The sequence below is a fragment of the Myotis myotis genome, unplaced genomic scaffold (genome assembly GCF_014108235.1).
Source record: "Myotis myotis isolate mMyoMyo1 unplaced genomic scaffold, mMyoMyo1.p scaffold_m19_p_3, whole genome shotgun sequence".
Classification (NCBI taxonomy): Eukaryota; Metazoa; Chordata; class Mammalia; order Chiroptera; family Vespertilionidae; genus Myotis; species Myotis myotis.
The window spans coordinates 47,290,909-47,308,832 of NW_023416335.1; the positions used below are offsets into that span (position 1 = coordinate 47,290,909).

General features: G+C 38.6%; 1 long non-coding RNA gene across 1 annotated transcript in view; it reads right to left on the bottom strand.

Moving 5' to 3' along the window:
• Positions 1-10,708: 10,708 nt before the first annotated feature.
• Positions 10,709-17,924, bottom strand: part of LOC118651557 — an 87,094-nt gene continuing 79,878 nt past the window's right edge. Inside the window, exons 2-3 of the long non-coding RNA XR_004966295.1 lie at positions 14,788-15,006; positions 10,709-10,926 (exon numbers count right to left, since the gene is read on the bottom strand). This is a non-coding gene — a long non-coding RNA (uncharacterized LOC118651557). The remainder of the gene's footprint in view (positions 10,927-14,787; positions 15,007-17,924) is intronic.

The window sequence follows — 17,924 nt, forward strand, 5'->3', positions numbered from 1 at the left end:
GACTGGAATCGAACCTGGGAACCTTCAGTCTGCAGGCCAAATTGGTTAGGGCTAGGTGTAGCTTTTTTAATGTGAAGAATAAAAGAAAAATTCAATATCAGACAAAAATCAGCTTAGTTACAAAAGAAGAAAAATCAAGTTTAAAATCATTAAATTTATAAAATATAATGGAGCCAAATTTGTAGAAAAAACAAAAGTATACAAGAATAAAATATTTTTTTCAAAGTAATCTGGCATTCATATGTGCATACTTCAAAAGAGACATTTGTGGAACTGCACATCCTTTCTGAAAACACAAGTCTGCACATGGTACATACACACGGAAAGGCATACCACACTTGTACGAGAGTAAAAATTAACTTAGGGAGAGACTATAATTTAAAATGGTAAGAATATTAGACTACAACTCAGTCTTCTCAGCTCCAGATTCCCCTTTTACTAGCTATGCAATTTAGACAAATTCACTTCTTTTGTATAATTAATAATACAATAAAAGCAGACTGTGAGAACTAAAAATTAAATAACTTATGTAAGATCAAAGTAGTACAATGTTTGGCATAGTAAATTTACCGATAAAGATAGATATCATATATAATAGAGAGGTAATATGCAAATTGACCATCACTCCAACACACAAGATGGCCACCCCCATGTGGTCAAAGATGGCCGGCAGGGGAGGGCAGTTGTGGGCAACCAGGCCGGCAGGGGAGGCCAGTTGGGGGGGGGATCAGGCCTGCAAGGGAGGGCAGTTAGGAGTGACCAGGGCAGCAAGGGAGGGAAGTTAGGGGTGACTGGGCCAACAGGAGAGGGCAGTTGACGGCAACCAGGCCAGCAGGGGAGGACAGTTAGGGGCGACCAGGCCAGCAAGGGAGGAAAATTAGGGGACTGGGCCAACAGGGGAGGGAAATTAGGGGAAATCGGGCCGGCAGGGGAGCAGTTAGTCATCGATCAGGCTGGCAGGCAGAAGCGGTTAGGGGCAATCAGGCAGGCGAGCCTTAACGGGCAGTTGGACATCCCTCAAGGGGTCCCAGAATGGAGAGGGTGCAGGCTGGGCTGAGGGACACACCCCCCATGCAAGAATTTCATGCACCTGGTCTCTGGTCTTATATAATAAAGAGCTAATATACAAATGGTCACCATGCCCTCATGCCGTAACAGCTCAGACACTCAACACTGGGGAGAGGAATGCGGGCCAACCAGGCACAAATGAGCTCTCAAGAGATGAATGGGGACCAGCCAGGCTGCAGTCCGGGAGAGGGACAAGCCATTCGTATTGCAATCCCAGGTGCCAGCGCCTGTGGCTGCAGCATGGGAGAGAAATACGCCACCCACCCTGTGGTCCTTGGCACCAGCGCCTGTGGCTGAAGCCCAGGTGAAGCCACCTGCCCATGGTCTCCTGCAGCTGCGGCCGGCCCAGGAGAAGCTGGCCTGGGTCCTGGGTGCCTGCAACCGGCTGGAGGAGGAAATCCTGGGTCCCAGGTGCAGGGCGAGACAGAGGCAGTTAGGGGCAATCAGGCCAGCAGGGGAGCAGTTAGGGGTGATCAGGCAGGCAGGCAGATGGTTATGGGTGATCAGGCAGGCAGACAGGCAGGTGAGCGTTTAGGAGGCAGTTGGACATCCTTCGAGGGGTCCTGGATTTCAGAGGGTGCAGGCAAGGCTGAGGGACCCCCCCGCCCCCCCTGCCCAGCTCCGTGCATGAATTTCGTGCACCGGACGGGCCTCTAGTACAATATAAATAGATAATAAAAGAGAAACATGGTAATTAACCATACCTCCGCTACCCCTCCCATTGGCTAATCAGGGCGGTATGCAAATTAACTACCAACCAAGAAGGCGGCCGGCAGCCAGGCAGCTTGAAGCGAACAGGAGGCTTGCTTGCTTCAGTGACGGAGGAAGCCAACGTTCCCCGCCTGCTGCTGCCGGCCTCTGAGCTTGCAGTTTAAGAAACATTGGTTCAAATATAGAAGCTAAACAAACTCCAGAAACCTGCTTTCAGTCAGCCGAGATCTCAGAGCAGGAGTTGCAACAAAGTTTCAATTACAGAAGGTAAACAAAGGCCAGAAACCTGCTTTCAGCCAGCCGGGCCTCAGAGCTGAAGTTGAAACAGTGTTTCAATTATAGAACCCAAACAAACCAGATACCTACTTTCAGCAGCCGAGGTCTCAGAGCTGGAGCCGAGCCTCAGAGAGAAAGCCGGCTCTCAGTTCCAGTGACAGCCATAGAAGGTAAATAAATCCAAGAATAAAAAAAAAAGAAAAAAAGGAGAGGTTTGGAGCTTCAGTCGCCCGCCAGCCTGAAAATGGCCCTCAGCCCCTCACCCAGACTGGCCAGGCACCCCAGTGGGTACCCCCACCCTGAAGGGCGTGTGACCAGCTGGAAACAGCCATCATCCCCTCACCCAGGCTAACCAGGCACCAAAGCGGGACCCCCACCCTGATCCAGGACACCCTTCAGGGAAAACCAGCTGGCCCCCACCCATGCACCAGGCCTCTATCCTATATAGTAAAAGGGTAATATGCCTCCCAGCACCAGAATCAGCAGAGCCACGAGGCCTCCCAAACCCGGGATCAGCAGAGCCACGAGGCCTCCTGGCACCAGGATCAGCAGAGCTGCGAGGCCTCCTGGCCCCTGGAGCAGCGTGACAGGGGGCAGAACCCAAACCCCCTGATTGGCCCTGCTCTGTGCATGATAGGGGGTGGTGCGGCAAACTCCCCATCGACCCTGCCTTGAGTGTGACAGGGGGTGGCACCCCAACCCCCCAATCGGCCCTGCTCTGAGCCTGACCACCTAGGGATTGGGCCTGCCCTCTGCCACCTGGGAGCGGGCCTAAGCCAGCACATCGTTATCTCCCGAGGGGTCCCAGACTGTGAGCGGGCACAAGTGAGGCTGAGGGACCGCCCCCCCCCCCCAGTGCACAAATTTTTGTGCACCGGGCCTCTAGTAAATAAAGAAACAAGGGAAAAATGAGATGAATAGAAAATTTGTTTAAAAAGAAAGTTTGTTGGCTAATATTAGAACTACTAAATATTTTTGAACATATTTAGTAAATAACTAATACATTAAAATGACAAAGTTATGAATAAAAAGCACCCCCCCCCAAAGATGTTGCAGGTCTGGTTCCAGACCTCCATAATAAAGAAAGTCTGGCAATAAAGAAAACTGTAATATTTTTGCTGCTTTAATCTTCTAACAAAACACAAGATGTGCAAAATGCAATAAAGCAAAGTACAATAAAAAGAGATACTTCTGTACTTCCTTAAAGAAAAAGCATAACAGATTAATATTTATAAATTCATGATAATCAGCAGTTGTATTCCAAGATGCAGGAAGACAGAGCTGTAGATAATTAAAAGAGTGGTTTGTTCTCCTATATTTGACATTTTATAATTAATGAAGAATAATTTTCATTTACTTTTTAAAAAATGGTAGGCAGCAAACCTTTTCTCCTTCCTGGGTAAGGGGCAGATATCTTGCAGGGGAGGGAAGGTTAAAATTTAGAAAACCACTGCAAAGAACTGTCCAGCCCATTAGCTATCTCCTGCGCTGTGAGGGGCAGGATCACTGAGAAGGCTCCAGGTGGACACATGAGCATTAACTAGCAGTCTACCACTTGGGGAAGAGGCAGGAGGATGGAGACCCTTTTTGATTCGCAGACATATAGGGAAGGTACTAAGCTGATGATAGAGAGGGAATATTGAGAAAAACCCTCCAGCCTATCAATGCCACCCACAGGTTACACCAGAAGAATATGAAGCCAGTGCACTCACTGCACGTAACCATAGTAACAACAAAACCCAAAAGCAGCTCAACTCATGACAGGATTGACCCAACTCCCCACATTAACATCCTAGCAGATAAAGAGACATATACTATTTCAAGGCATAACTTTTATACACCTAAACCTCTAATGTTCTAGACATTGGTAAACAATCACTTAAAATTTTCAAACACAAAAAGAGACGAGAATAAAACAACTGTCTGCCAACAGGCAAAACAATGAACAGAAGTTTATTCAGAGACTATCACATGTGAAACTAAAAGGAAGAGAATGTAAAATGTCTATGTTTGACATGCAACAGCATGGATGAACCTGGAGGACATTACCTTAAGTGGAATGACAGTCACAGAAGGACAGATTCCATATGATTCCATTCATATGACGTATCTAAAATAGTCAAACTCAGAAGCAGAGAATAGAATAGTGGTTACCAGAGGAGGCTGGGTGGGGATATGGGGATTTGTTATCCAATAAAGCTTTAGTTTTGTTAGATGTCATAGTTTCATTAGTTCCATGGGGCTGCTATAACAAAAATCCTATATAATAAAAGGCTAATATGCAAATCAACCAAACGGCAGAACTAGTTGCTCAACGCAGGAGCTGCCCCCTGGTGGTCAGTGCACTCCCACAGGGGGAGCGCCGCTCAGACAGAAGCCCTGACCTGGGCTCATGGCTGGTGAGCGCAGCGGCCGTGGCAGGAGCCTCTCCCACCTCAGTGGCAGTCGGATATCCGCTGAGGGCTCCCAGACTGCAAGAGGACGCAGGCTAGGTTGAAGGCCTCCCCCCTCCGCCCCCCCCCCTGCCACCCAAGTGCAGGAATGTTGTGCACCAGGGCTCTAGTACCATAATAAAATCACATATACAATCACACACATACAAAACTGCATGCATAGTCCTACATTCACAAACAACCTCATTCACACTCACACCCACCCCGACACCCACACAAACTCTCTCTCACACACACACTCGCATGCTGTAACTATTTTATATGTATTTCTAAATTGAATAGATATATAAAGATGCATCCAACTGTTTAGGAGCTTTGTATGAATATGATATTCAGATTTCCTGAAAAGTAAATATTGGGTTGGGAGATGAGAGTGAACTTTGAAGGAAACATAGACACTAACATTTCATCATCTGCTTTTGACTGGCAAGTTAAACTTCAACATGACAGTAAAATTTCCACTGGCTTTAAAGCTGGTGAGGTGACTCCCCCCCATTGCCCGGTATTAGTTTTCGATGTAATTAAATTTTATTTTCATTTTTGTTTTATTTTGTTTATTGCTTGCCCTGCTGTATCTGAAAAGAACATTGGAATCAACAAATTTTGTTGTTGAGATAAAAAAAATATGAATTTAAACCATTTGAATTTAGTTGTGTGCTATTAGCTCTCTAATTAACAAGCTCCTTGATGACCTCATTATAGACATTTTTTTCACAAGGCTGACTTCACACAAATGCCCTTTTACTACGCAAATGGAAGTTGTGCTCCCAACATGATCCCCAAGTGCCACTGCCCCATTGTCCTCAAATGTCTCTTTCAAAGCCAATAAAAAAGTTTCCAGGGCTTTGATTTCTTTTTTGAGCATGACTTCTTTAATGCTGGCCCTATGAATTCTTTATGATTACTAAAAATGTCATTAAAAAGTCATCCTTTGAAGCTTACAGATGTGTTTCTTTTCTTTTATCTAAGTTCAACATGAACATAAAATATTACAGTAAACCTTCTGTACACTTTGTTACATATATTAACATTTACCTCTGGAAAGAGTATTTTATCACAAATATAGTCCACCAGTTTATTAGATTAATTATTAGAAGTCATTACTCAAGTTCTCCACTGTGAAACTAGATCTATAATTCAAAAGCAGATTTTGTATCTAAATCAACTGGGAATCTTGTTCAAAAGGATATAATAGACAGCATCATTCTTCAACATACTGATTCAGTAAGTCTGAATTGAAGCATGGGAATTTATATTTTCAGAAAGTTCCTAATGATGTAATGATATCCTGTAATGGGAAAAATGTGCCCAGGATAAGTTGACAAATTTTCCTGTATGTTTAACAGATTAGTTATTTTTCAACTGTATTCAACCTTAATAATGGTTCTCTTCTATTTTTTCAAGTTGAGTACATCATTCCTACTAAAACAAAATTATCTTAATAGATCACTCATAACAGTATACACTTAGATATCATTATTCTTTAATTCATAAAAGCTAATATATATCTTCATGTGAATAAAGTATGCAGTAGCAGGAAGTTTGTGGAGGTAAAGAATACCATTTTGCTCTAAAGTCAGTTACTACAATGAAGAAGGAATTGAAAAAATAATGTTAACAGTTAAACAATACACAAAAACGAAGTGAATATATATCAAATATTTTATTGAATTCAATTAAGAAAGGAAGGTGTAGGGTAATAAAACAGAGCCTAAAAACTTTTGAGAAATTTTTTAGACAATGTTAGGATCAGCCCACCAGGCTAACTACAAGGCTGAGTAATGTCTAGCAGTACCATAAAACAGCTCTTTGGACTATATTTCCAATTAAATAGAAATTATTTGCATGTCAAAAAATCTTTTTGCCCTAGCCAGTTTGGCTCAGTAGATAGGGCGTCGGCCTGCGGATGGGTCCCAGGTTTGATTTTGGTCAAGAGCATGTACCTTGATTGCGGGCACATCCCCAGTGCGGGGTGTGCAGGAGGCAGTTGATTGATGTTTCTCTCTCATCGATGTTTCTAACTCTCTATCCCTCTCCCTTCCTCTCTGTAAAAAATCAATAAAATGTATTTTAAAAAATATCTACTTTTCACCAAAATTATACAGTTTAACATGTAACCTAACTCTAGGACACTTAAGCAATAATAAAAATAAATGTAATTTGAGTTAAATATACTCCCTTAGATAACCTTTTACCCTAACATGACCTTAAAGGGATAGGTTATCCACTTTTTGCCTTATTTTCAAATTTTAGGTATTTTCCTCTGAAGGTGTAGTATTCATAAGTGAGAGTTTTAAAAGTGATATTTTCATTTGGAATACAGAATTAGAAAGTACCACTGAAATAAAATATCCTCAATTTACTAACAGACCACCTGACTTTGGGAGCTGACAAAAAAATTTTTTTTAATATATTTTATTGATTTTTTACAGAGAGGAAGGGAGAGGGATAGAGAGCTAGAAACATCGATGAGAGAGAAACATCGATCAGCTGCCTCCTGCACACCCCCTACTGGGTATGTGCCCGCAACCAAGGCTCATGCCCGCAACTGGAATCGAACCTGGGACCCTTGAGTCCGCAGGCCGATGCTCTACCCACTGAGCCAAACCAGTTAGGGCGGGAGCTGACAAAATTAATGGAAGTTTTCAGTGACATCTGTAAGACGGGTTTGACTTTACACAGAGATCGCTTAAATCAACTTATACGGAAGCATCTCATGAAACCTAGACATTTTCCCAAAATGGAGTCAGATCACAATAATATAAACCAATATGTCAAAAGAGTATAGCAAACACAGCTGTAAGATCATCTTCCCTCTATTCTTGCTAGCACGACATACCAACAGACACGCAGTTCATTCAGCCTCATTAAGTAATTATTGATCTTTATAATAAAATCCATAATCTAATTGGAGAACCCCTTCTGAAAAGTCTATTAGTGTAGTGGCTTTTTGATGTTCCATTTCTGTACAGTATTATTATACTGTAGAAATTGATAAACTAATTTTGTCTGAAAGGTTTACTGACACTGAACTTCAATTTCCGACTTATTCAAGATCAGAATTAAAATTACACACTAGCTTTATGTGAATAATCCAATAATGTAAAAATGACTGACAAGGAATGAATACAAACAAATTGGAGAATAATTTCTTAGAGAAATATATTTCCTAAAAACATTCCTAAAATTATACCACCGAGTTTTTTTGTTCTTCCCAAATAACTTAGATATGAGATTAGTCATCAGCAGCCAATATTTTAAATTCACATGAATTTTATTCATTCAGCAAATTGTAAGGCTATTTTCATAATCAACAGTTGTTATAATAGGATTTTGCATATTTTTCTTTTCTGTGTAACTTACTCTAAGATACTAAATTTATGAATCCTTAATTCTGTTATTTATTGTTGGCTCTAAACTTTAGCTGACTAAATATAAAATAAGCATCAATCCAGGAACTTGCCATCAAGATTTTTTTTTGTTTGTTTGTTTTTATCTACTACAGTTTCTTATATTACCACGACAGGTTATATGCTGTGCCTTTTCAATTTATTTTCAATAACTCAACACTATGTTAAAAATATTTACATTACCTCTTACATCAGTGATTTATTAAATTGAACCTTTAAATACCACTACAAATTATCCTTCATATTTCTCCTTTACATATTTCTTCTTTGAAATACCCCATCATCTATAAAAGCACTTAACTTTATGTCTTGTGTCAGGAAAATCAATGCTAGAGAAAAAATGGATGCTCATTTGAGGATTTATCTTATTGGTTGGTCCATTTCCAGATAGAATGCAAAAGATACTGAAAATATTTCACAAGACTTCTATAGGAGTTATCCTTTTTAAGAAGAGTAAATCTAAGTATGGAGCATATTTTTCCTTATGAAAATGTCAAAGTTAAATATTGGAACATCTTGCAAACTTATTATGTTAAAACTTACAACATTACATATTTTTATTCTGGATTTCCTTAACAAACCATTCACCTCTCCCATAGTGAGAAATCTCTATGGTTCTGTATATATTTGTAATCTTTTGTTAGATATATATTAATATAAATTTAATATCTAATAATTACATTCCCAACTTGTTGAATGAAAGGTGAATTTATTAAACAAAAGTAGTATGTAGAAAGTTTTGAACATACTTTAAATATGGGTTTCAGTTGTATTTATGTTCTCTACAAAGAAAGTTATGTACATTACTACTTAGTGCCTGGAGAAGCCTCAAAGTGAAATAATTTGCAATGGTAAGTTTGAACAAGGCTACATACACTTTAGAGTAATTACACATGACTTTACCTTTTTCTTGACATAAACTATTAATATGGTTGTCTCTGCTAGAGTTTTTGGCTAAAATACTCCTAGGCAAATAGACATCAGCCAAAATGTCAGAGTAGGGGCCTCTAAAAGTTTGCCCTTCCAGGAAAGCAATGAAAAAACTGAAAGAAATTGTGAGAATCCATATTTCATAACTGGAAATTAACCAAACATTTGCAGAAACCAATTTAGTCAATAAAAATGGTTGAATCTTGATAGAACAGTGAGTTTTGTGACAATTTCACCTACTGGAGTCCTGTCCCTGACATTTTAATAAATTTTCTTCTTCAAGTACAAAATAACTAGAACTGAATCCTATAGTAAAATTTGTCAAGAAAGCAGGTCATGCAAGTTCTCTTACATGTTTTAACACAAAAATTCCAGAGCACAGCTTTAATGATTTGTTTACTAATGTGTGGTCCCTATTTTAATGAATGGATACTTATATCACTACCTCTCTGTTCTTTAATTAAATCCAATTTTAATTATCTTCACTGATTATTCTTTTAAAAAATATTTTTATTGATTTCAGAGAGGAAGGGAAAGAGGGAGAGAAATAGAAACATCAATGGTGAGAGAGAATCATTGATTGGCTGCCTCCTGCACATCGCACACTGGGGATCAAGCCTGCAACCTGGGCATGTGTCTTGACCAGGAATCGAACCATGACCTCCTGGTTCGTAGGTCAACGCTCAACCACAGAGCCACGCCAGCCAGGCTTTTTAAAATCCTCACCCCAGGACATGCTGGGGATTGAACCCTCAACCCAAGCATGTGTTCTGACCAGGAATCAAATTGATAACATTTTGGTCCATGGGACGACACTCAAAATGTAATTCATACATCTACTTCAAAAATAATTTTGGAATACAATAGTTTGCTTCCAGTCCCTAAAGAAAATAGCTACATGGCATTTAGTTTTTGTCCTGTTTTATATTTGAAAGTGAAAAATGCAAGTAAGTAGGAGAATTGAAAACTTCTAAGATCCTGCAGAAGAGTAGCCTGAAATTTGTCATAGACTTTGCTGTCTTCAACAAACAGTGGTTCTCTGATCTGGTACTCAGTAGAATTACTTGCATACCTTATAAACCATTAACATGTCTTTCTTATCTGAATTTATAGTGAAAATATATCATGACAAACCACAATAATCAGAAAAAGACTGATTTTAGTGCTTAGCAGACCTGATAGTAGCTACTAAAACTAGTATCATGGTAAGACAACTATAGGTATATCAGCTTAACTCTAAGTCTCTGAGACTATCAGACAAAGATGAGGAAATAGCATCATTTTTCTGCTTCTGGGTTTTAATGATGGAATGGGGAGAAGGGACTTTCATTTTCTTAATAGTAAAAAAAAATAGCAAAATTCTCGGATAAGTTCAACATAATTCCTTACCTTTGATATTTTTTTAAAAACTATTTTCAGAATTGAGGAGCTTTATGAGAATTTTAACTACTTTATAATAATATGAATGGTGCAGTAATAAGACCCTTGCCATTTGTCAAAGGTTAGTCTTCTAGACACCCTAGAAAATCACCTATAAATATTAGAAATAATAAGTTTTGTTGAGATAAAACCAATCTTATCAACAAAATAAATCAATGGTTAAGAATATGTGAATCACATACTCTTTCAATCTTCTAATCTTTATCTTTTTCTTTTAAACATATTAAATAACTAACTCAGTTTTTTGAAAAATATGTTTTTATTGATTTCAGAAAGGAAGGAAGGGGAAGAGAGAGATAGAAACATCAATGATGAGAGAATCATGGATCAGCTGGGGATGGAGCCTGCAACCCGAGCACATGCCCTGACTGGGAATTGAAAGACCATCTCCTGGTTCATTGTTCAACACCCAACCCCCAAGCCACACCAGTCAGGCTAGTCCTTATCCTTTTCTTTTTTCTAAAAAGTTATGTTGAGTTTCAACAAAAAAGGCACAATAACATTACTAGTTTATCGTTTGAATAACTTCAGCTGAAATAGGTCTTTTTTCTCCTGCAAAATCCAAAATCTGCCATCATCAAGGAATCGAGCAACAAACATGAGATTTCCTATGTCCCAGTGCCAACGTGAGCAGGTGCCTGTGATAAAAAAAAACAAAAAAATAAAAGGTCTGAGAGAAAGCATCATATCAGCTACCACTGTCCCTCAGAGAAGTAAGTTTCAGAAGGAAAATATTCTGCCTGTGTATGCTCATGTTCTTCTTACCTTGTGTAAGTAGTTAGGAAGCAGTAGCAAGAGCTTCAAGAATGAGCTCTTTCTGTTTAAAAATCATATTCAAAGAAAATTCTAGCATTCATCTTAGATGAATGCTAGAATTCATCCTAGTGCTCCAGACAGCATGAAAGGAAGGTGACCCTGTCTTTCAGTGTTCACTCACTAGGCCTCATCATTTCCCAAATGATCCTACTACTATATAATACTACTAGAATAATAATATATTGCTTTTTTCCCCCTAAAAGATCTTTTTTTTAATTAAACCTTTATTGTTCAGATTATTACAGTTGTTCCTCTTTTTCCCCCTCATAGCTCCCCTCTACCTGGTTCCCACCCCACCCTCTGCCCTTACCCACCCCCCACTGTTCTCGTCCATAGGTGTACGATTTTTGTCCAGCCTCTTCCCTCACACTCCACACCGCTTTCCTCTCGAGAATTGCCAGTCCACTCCCTTTCTATGCCCCTGATTCTATTCTATTCACCAGTTTATTCTGTTCATCAGATTTTTTATTCACTTGATTTTTAGATTCACTTGTTGATAGATATGTATTTTTTGTTCATAATTTTTATCTTTACCTTTTTCTTCTTCCTCCTCTTCTTAAAGAATACCCTTCAGCATTTCATATAATACTGGTTTGGTGGTGATGAATTCTTTTAGCTTTTTCTTATCTGTGAAGCTCTTTATCTGACCCTCAATTCTGAATGATAGCTTTGCTGGTTAGAGTAATCTTGGTTGTACAGTGGGGCCTTGACTTGCGAGTGTCCTAACGAGTTTTTCAAGATACGAGCTGTCTCTCGGCCTATATTTGCTTTGAGTTGCGAGCTAAAATTCGTGTTACGACCCAGCTTCAGATACCCCACCGCTAGCTGGCACAGTGAACATCAGTGAATGCCACAACATCAGCCCAGCATCAGGTGTCTCACTCGTTCACAATTGATTTGACATACGAGTAATTTGAGTTATGAGCTCCGTCATGGAATGAATTAAACTCGTAAGTCAAGACCCCACTGTAGGTTCATGCTATTCATCACTTTGAATATTTCTTGCCACTCCCTTCTGGCCTGCATAGTTTCTGTTTAGAAATCCACTGACAGTTATATGGGTACTCCCTTGTAGGTAACTGTTTTTCTCTTGCTGCTTTTAAGATTTTCTCTTTGTCTTTTGCTCTTGGCATTTTAATTATGATGTGTTTTGGTATGGTCCTCTTTGGATTCCTTTTGTTTGGGGTTCTCTTGCACTTCCTGAACTTGTAAGTCTATTTCTTTCACCAGGTAGAGGAAGTTTTCTGTCATTATTTCTTCAAATAGGTTTTCAATATCTTGCTCTCTCTCTTCTTCTGGCACCCCCATAATTCGGATGTTGGTGCGCTTGAAGTTGTCCCAGAGGCTCCTTACACTACCTTCATATTTTTGGATTCTTTTTGCTTTTTGTTTTTCCAGTTGGGTGTTTTTTGCTTCTTCGTATTTCAAATCTTTGACTTGATTCTTGTGATCCTCTAGTCTGCTGTTGGATCTCTGTATATTATTCTTTATTTCAGTCAGTGTATGCTTAATTTCTAATTGGTCCTTTTTCATATCCTTGAGGGTCTCACTAAATTTCTCAGAGGTTTATAGAAGATTGAGTAACCTTATAACTGTGGTTTTGAACTCTCTATCCAGTAGTTTGCTTTCCTCCGTTTCTGCCGTTTGTTACCTGCTTCTTTGTCTCCGCATTTTTTATGCTTCCCTGTGTTGATAGAGTGGCTTTCTGTGCTAGATGTCCTATAGGGCCCAGTGGCTCAGCCTCCCTAATTACCTGAGGTGGACACTCTTTGTGCACCCCTTTATGGGCTGTGTGCATGGTCTTGTTGTAGTTAAGCCTTGATTGTTGTTGGTATCACTGGGAGGAACTGACCACCAGGTCAATTGGCTGTGGGGACCAGCTGTGTCTACAATGGGAGAACTACTGTGTTGGAGACACCCTTATGGGGCAGGACTTGCTTCAGTGGGGCTTTGGTGCTCACTGAGTCTGCCCCTTGAGTGTGTCTCTTATGGATGTGAAGAGTTTTAATCTGGTATGGTTCTCACTCTGACCAGTGTAACCCCTGGGTACACTGACTCTTGGATCTGCAAGGAGGTGCCAAGTCAGCCATTGCCTGAGGCCACCCAGCAGGAGCTACAGAGAGATCTGCAGATTCCTCCTCTTTGTTTGGGGTTTGGAGGTGCCCAGATGAGGCCCAGCTGTGTAGCAATGCAGGCTGTTGTCAAGCCTTACGCCTTCTTTTGGATATTCTGGGTCTCTCTGACCCAGCTGCAGTTTTTTAGGTTTTAGGTGGTGAGAGCACAGGCCATTCATATGCAGAGGCTGCTGCACACAACTTGGGTGGGGTTGTAAATTGGGTGGGGCGGGGTCTCAGGGAATCACCAGGGTGGAGCAAACAGCAGTGGCTGCCAGTCAGCCCTGCATTGGAAAGGCCCCTGCATTTCCGCATTCTGCGCCCCCGTGCAGGAACAATGATCACTGCAGGCACCTCTGAGAGAAAGCTGCCCTCGTTCCTGCCTGATGCCAGATAGTCCAATTTCTCCCCATATGAGTCTGGGTCCCCATAGTCTCGCCCAGAACTGGAGTTCAGAGCAATCGGGAGCTTGTATCTCCCTCCAGATTGAAAAAGAGAACAGTGCACCCAGTTGCCAGCCTGTTTCGCGCTCTCTTCCGTACCTGTGCACTTCTGCACCTCTCCACCTCCTACCAGTTTCAATGCACTTTTCTCTTTCCTTCTTGTTGTAGAACTTCCACTCAGCCAGCCTTCCTGTGGTTCTGGATGATATCCATTTTGTCTTTTAGTTGTAGTTTTGATGTGGTTGTGCGCGGCAGGAAGTACAGGTGTGTACCTATGCCGCCATATTGGTTCCTCCTCACATAGATTTTTGATAACTTTTCCAAGCAATTTTAAATATTACATTTGCTTTCCAAATGATCAATATAAGACAAAGTGTGCATATATAACTTATCCATTTTTGCACTTTAGAAAACGGAAGCTGATAATTTAACTTCTTCATGCATATAGGGCTGATAACACAGATATTCAGATCCCTATGGTGAATTTTAGATGTTATTATTGGTTCTAGTAAAAAAATATTTTCAGCACAAAGAATGAACTATAACTACATAAAAAGCAGACAAATTCTACTAGGGAAGAGTTACTATAAAAGCAGTAACCATACAAAAGGCTATCCTTCTCCATCAGGGAAGTGTTGTAAATATAAAGGAAGATGACATGCAGCTCCTCTTTTATTAACTGAAATCAAATTTTCATTTCCTCTGACTCCTGCTCTTCCTTATAATTACTGCTTCCCCCTGATCTATAGTTTCCCTGACATTAGGATATGTGCACTCACTAATTAAACCCTGATATTTGATGATGTCTTAGCATGATGGCTCTCTAATCTATTATCTTTTCAGCAAAGATTGGGAAGATGCATTTTAAGGCTCTTGACTGAGGGGCAAAATAAAGAAGGATAAGTATCCACCATTTCAGAGATTTTCTAACATATCCTTATATATATTTAACAATCGATCATATTATATTTAGTATGAATTTATAACCAAATATACCAAGGAATCCACCCCCCCCCCCAAACAAAAAGTTTAGTTATAAATAGTGTGATTAAGGAAAATGGAAATATTATCTCAAAACCTTCTGTAAATTAGGTGCATTATAAATTGTGAACATAAATCCACCTACCTGTATGTTAATATTCCTTTTGTACAGAGGTGAATGTTTGACTTGCCCATTGAATTTGGAGAGTACAGTGGTAGATATATTTTCTGGATTCTAATTATATGAAAGGTGACTTGGACAATCAAGACAAACAGGTACAAATAAAATACCAGAATTTTGAGGAATTAATCATTTCACTGAGATTGATTTTTCTTCTGACCATGACCCGACTGACATGACCAGCTGTCAGAGAAAACAAAAAGAGGGGTGTGTTCATAAGGTTTGGCAAAAATTCATGTAGGTAATTGCTTAGACCAAAGGATTAATTGTCTTTTAAACAACCAGCTGCTATTCACTTGCCAGTCATTTTTTTTTTGACATATATTCTGCCTCTACAGTGATTTTTAATGTTTAAACCAAAATATATTTTTCTTTCTCATAGTACTGTCTCCTAAATTTAGAAGATTATGTTTCAAGACTATTCAGATCCAAAACATAATAAAACATCTTTCATACTCAACCTGAATTTTTCTTTCAAGTTACCTCCTCTACTTTCCTGATGCTCAATTTATTGTGTCCAGTCAACACATTCTCCCAGGAGAAATGTGTATGTATCTTTGTGAGTGTGTTTTGTAGAGAAAGCAAAGTCACTTTACAATTTAAAGTTATACACATAACTGAAAACATAGAAACTAGCATTATAAAATACTGACAATAAAATCAATTACTGTACACCAGGACAGAAAAAAAAAAATAGGGAACCTGGCCCTTTTCAGTTAACATTCACACCATATTTTCTTAACACACACAGCCCAATACTGTCTTACCCATAATATCTCTTAGCATACTTTTTATGTTTTTTTCAAAAAGGGAGTTGATTGATTATATGTCCTCATTTTAGAGTTGAAAAATAAAATTATGTTATTTCAGGTTTCTTCAAATTTAATAAAATCCAAAACTGAATATCTCTACAGAATAATAGAATATCAGCCAAGTAGTATGTTGGGCAAATATTAAGCAATTTTCTTTTCTTCCTTACATTTCCTGACAAATCTTATTGTCACAATTACTGTAAACTAGCAAACTAGTTGAGAGATATTAACTGTCTAGTCAAGATCATAGAGCTTTACATCGACAAAGCCAGGATTAGGCTTCAAAATTCTTTAAATGATGAAAATCAGAAATAAACCAAGAAACAAATAAAGCATCCTTGCAAAACAATCCAGTTTGTCCATGGTAGAAAAAGTAAATTCTGTTGAACTCACTAAACTTGAATTGGAATACTTAGTCTATATCTGGGTCAGCCAATAAAGTTCTGAATCTCAAATCCATTGGTTTAAACCAAGTGGCATTGGAAAATCTATTTAACTTCTCCTTTAAAATAATAAAACCAGAGGTCAGTGAAATTACACGTCATTGATCATATTGGAATTTAAAATTCAACAGACTTTGATTTCCAATATAATGTTCTTTACTGTTGTTGCTTTAACAGAATGATATACCATTGTTTTTCCTCTTGATAGTTGAACGGTTAAAAGATGGAAAAACTCACTTTTAATGGCTTTCCTCTTCTTTGGAGTTGGGATAAAGATTTTATTAAAATATGAAATTGAAAATATTGGTAGGGTCATATTAAAAATGGATGCTAAGGTTGAAACTAAGGTGGTAGCAGTCAGTAGGGCAAGAATGAAATTAATCAATTGGGAATAAGAATATATAATAAATAAGATTTACAGGAGTTAGCTTCAGATTAAATTTGGTGAATAAAGGATATTGAAGAATCAAAATTGTTTTCTATGAATCTAGTTTGTAGAAATGAAAGGTACTTCTAGATCCAAACAACCTGTATATCTGAGAAATTAATAAGTGGTCAAAGCCTAAATATACATGTCACATAATTGCATTAAAATACTGCCTTAATATTTTGGACAAGATATCAAAATTCTATGGAGATATTGCCTGTGATGTGCCCATTAACAAAAATTATAACATAGGAATTAAAATTAATTGCTTAGTGAATGCTTAATTCTTGAGTCACCTGCTCCACAAAGGACTCTTTGGTCACTCCAATCAATGGATTTATTTCTATTTAACGTTGTCCAGGCTATTTACACGACCTTGTCTTGATTGTAAGGGCTTAGAAGGCAATGCTCTTGGGATACTATCATTTTACTTACAAAGCATTTTGGTTAGGGTCATTTTTATTTTGCATTAATTAATGGAGTGGGGGGAAAGGAGATTTACAGTTGTGAGTACACAAACACAGAGTTTACTCTTATATTATCTTTATTAATTATTATATTATTTACCGTATGAGCAACTGTAAATCTACTTTTGCCCACCCCTGTATATTTGAGTAACCACTGATATGTCTATCCCCAAACAGTCAATAAAAGCTTTCTATTCAGTTTGCTATATTTAAGATAATTAACAGGTATAAAATATGATGGCACTCTCATGTTAAACATTGTTAAACAGCCTTTCATTTCTCTCCAGACAAAGGATAAACTCTTTAGCTGACATATAGACATCAGTCATATTAAACTATAATTACCAGAAAATGTTATTTTTCTCTCAAGCCTTTTGCACAAGCATCTTTCTATACTATATAAAAAATGTCCTTCTTTTAGTATGTGGTTAAGACAGTACCTTCCTGAATGACTATATTTTAAAATAGACACACACACACACACACACACACACACACACACACACACACACACATACACACACACCAATCTGAATTAACTCCTTTACTATGTGCTTACATATCTCCATTTGTTTCCTATTATATCTAACGACCATAATGCCTGTTTGTTGTCTGTTATTAAGAGACAGTATAAGGAAAATTACTATTTTTGTACTTATTACACGCTCCAATCTCTGTATGTAAAACTCTCAATAAATAAATAAGAATCAATTTAACGCAATTTCTCAAACCTAAAGGTTATGAGAAGTGCTGACTCTTTGATTTTCAGCCTTCCCACATATCTCCACAAACAGAGCAACTAGAGAACAGGCAAAAACTTCAATACAGCATATAAAATAAAATTCAGTGATAAGGATTCCATTAGAATCTCCAAAATTCGAATAAGTGGAGAAGAAACTGAAACACACATAAAACTTGAGGGTAGTAGCAACAGTGTGCAAGAAACAATAAA